We start from the raw sequence: 3,515 nt of genomic DNA on the forward strand, positions 1-3,515 counted from the left end.
CATGTCATGGAAACTACCTACAGCCGCTCGTGTGTGTGTGTGAGTGTGTGTGTGTGTGCACATGCGCACATCAAATGTCAAGACATGCCGAGACAAGATAACCCCTCAGAAGAAAGGAGCATACAGTGCCATCTGCTGTTGGGGTGTAATTGTTAGGGTCAGTTTGGTCAGAGGAAATGCTGCTATCTTCACAAATATATATATATATATATGATCTATATATATATATATAGATATATATAGATCAGTTATTTATAATGCTGGTGGACTCTTGATTCATATGTAGATTCATACATCAGTTTAAGTAGCAATGCACTTAATCTAATAAAATGAATTACACGTCATAACACAAGACTTATATCATCATTATTTATGTTTAAAGTAGTTTGATGCAAAAAAGGATTATTGTTACTATGAGTGTTAGATGCTTTACATAAAAGACATGTTATGCTGTTATACTGGTACATTAAACATTTCAACTTTATTATTCACACACAGAAGGTGGAGTGAAAAAAATAGAAGTTGAAGCAGAAAAACATTTGCATTCTATGTATTTGGTGTATTACTGGAGGGTAGGATATAAATCTTAATGAATTGCTTTTCAGTGTCTAAAAATAAGGAACAAGCTCATCTTACACGAGTTTCTATTTGAATGGAGCCCTTGTTGTTGCCCCCGGCTCTCAAACCAGTGAGTGATACTGTAGACTTATCATGGAAGTGACCTTTATTACTGTAATAAAACACTTGAAATACCTCATTTATATCACTTGCTATTTGACACTTTTATCAAGTATCACCATAACACCAACGCATGGGTGACCCATGTGGGATATAAAACTCTTAACCCTTATGCGGTTAGTGCTGCACTATATGATATATCTATTGGCGTCGCACACATTATTACATATATATATTACAAGGATTAATAACACGGCAGAAAGGAAAAACAAGAAGCATATTTTCTGTGATATATATATCAGATAAATAAATGCCTTTTCTTGTTTATATATATATAGATAAATATTCTTCTTCTTGTTTTTCCTTCTTGCCGTGTTATTAAGCCTTGTGTGTTATTAAGTACAGCCTCACAGAGCCGTTGTAGAGTCGCTGTACACTCTCAATAAATCAAATCTTCAAAATCTTGGGAGTGAATTTAAACGACAGTTTGCCAGAATGATCAAAACCCAAGTCTGGCTCCCAAAAATGAAGATGAACGGAAACTAAGATGCATAAACCACAGATACACAGTGCATCCGATATATGCGGTCACTGCATATTTATTTCAACACAATACACTATATACAGTTTCAAATCTTTGACAAAGAAAAGAGAGAGAAAAGAAGAAGTTGTATGAAAGGTGATGAGCAGCGTGACACTGTTCACCTGCTGAACATAAACATTCATGTGAGCACATAAATCAAACCGCGAGTGTATTGAGATGTCTCAAATCAAACAGTCAGCTATAAATGCATAACACTGTTTACATAACCCATCACAAATAAAGTAATAATTACGTCCAGCAGTTGATGAATAGAGAGATATGATAGATTGATAGAAGAAATAGAAACAACGACCCAAAAAAATGAGTCATAAAGTTTTGAATGAATCTTTCAGCACGTTTGATGAATTGATACACTGTTACTCAACTTAGCATTGTTTTCTATTTTCCCCAAAGCAATGCAGATCTCAAGACAGGAGGCTGTGAGAAGAACACGTTACATCACACGGTCTGAATGAGCTGGACTAGTCGCTCTACTGTAGGCTGCATTGTTCCAAAGACACACAAAATACAGCTTTAAAAAAAAGTTACGCACGACTTTCCCTCTCGCGCTCGCACACTCTCTGGGTCATGGAGTCGATGTGGAAGGGACGCTGACGGACACACTGAGCATCCTCAGGTGACAGATGGCGAACGCGTTTTTAGGCATCAGCCTCGTCGTCGCCGTGAGTTCCTGGCATCGGAGGTAACGGGTTGAAACACCTCTGCGTTGTTAGGAAACACCTCTGCCGTGTGTGAAATGTGGGCGCTGTGCATGGCTATGAACATTACAGCTTGCATACAACACTAGTCTTCTGATATGGTGTATCATAAACAAAACAGAAAAACATTCTGCTCAGACTCTGTGATGACAAACCCACATGGAGAGGCACAATTAGTGAGAAAAGTGGGATTTCTGATGCTCAAAACACACGGAACTTTTTTTTTCTTTTTATATTTTGCTCCTGTATGCAAATATGTCTGCATGTGAGAGAAAGGGGGGCCTTGACACGGCAAAGTTGATGAAAAAATTCTGGATTTGAAAAAAAAGTGACATTTAATAAATATAAGAAAACTCAGAATAGTGTGTGAGCTTTTTAAGAGGGCACATACATTGACAACAACAAAACAAACTGTTTTTGTAGTGAGCTTTGGCCTTCAGCCAACAAAAAATAAATAAATAAATTCCAGTGAAGTTTCAAGGCCTTCTGCCAAAAAGAGTTCCCACAAAGCCCAAAGTCATCATCACTCCAGCGGTGTCCATAAAATCTTTACGAGGTGGCATGAATCACAACGTTGTCACCGTTCGTTATGGATCTGCATAGCGCGGCTGGAAATGACTGACAATTCGGGTGAGTGTGGTGTAACCACTGAAGGAGAACTTTCGACGGTGGCGTGTAGAAGCGGGTGCTGCAGGGCCCATGAGGTCTTGGCTGTGTCCCTTCTCCACAGGACAACATTTACATCAAGTCTCACGGTCGGACTCCTAACGTGTTCAGCAGACCATCAACTCTGTGAAAGGGTGGCTGTCAAGACAAATTTCCTTTGATCCAAGAAGACCTGACTGATCCCATCCCAAGCTCAGATACCTCAGAATCTAAGCTTGCCATAAATGTGCTTCAGCTGATGATTCAGACGGACTCAGCTCTTTTAGTAATGATGCATCAGTGGGATGTGTTGTGGGTAATAACTCGGGTGATTCTGTTCTCTTCTGAGAGCGGCTACAGTGATAATATTTTTCCAGGAAAAAAGGCGGTACGTTAGCTGCAGCTCTGCAGGAGGTCCCGTGCACCGTACCAGACTTTGAATCGGTGAGATTGCTCTTCCAGGCGGCACCGTGGGAGACATTCATCCACAGTTGTCAGCGCCTTGGAAGAAGTTAGCAGAAAATCCACGTGTGACTGAAAAATAAGGAGCCGTTGATCAAAGGAGGAAGAATCAAGTCTCAGGAAAATCCGCTTGCTGCAGAAAAATGTCAGCGTAGTCCTCAGTATGGGAGTAACACATGCTGGTGTGCTATATTAAGGACGAATGATGGAACAAGCTGGTCCCAATCACTGCACATTCTAACCACTTAAATGCTAATGCTAGCTACCAGTAGCATCGAGAGGTTACAGTAGATCACCTTCAGTGAGGATGGTGGAAACTATATCGTCGGACTGAAACATGTGATTTCTTAATTGATGAGTTTAAGGATCTGTAAACAGCACATGAACAGGTCGGACTGTGGTTACTTCAAGATGACTGCTTCCAGCTT

The sequence above is a fragment of the Melanostigma gelatinosum genome (assembly GCF_949748355.1).
Source record: "Melanostigma gelatinosum genome assembly, chromosome: 18".
NCBI classification, from domain to species: Eukaryota; Metazoa; Chordata; class Actinopteri; order Perciformes; family Zoarcidae; genus Melanostigma; species Melanostigma gelatinosum.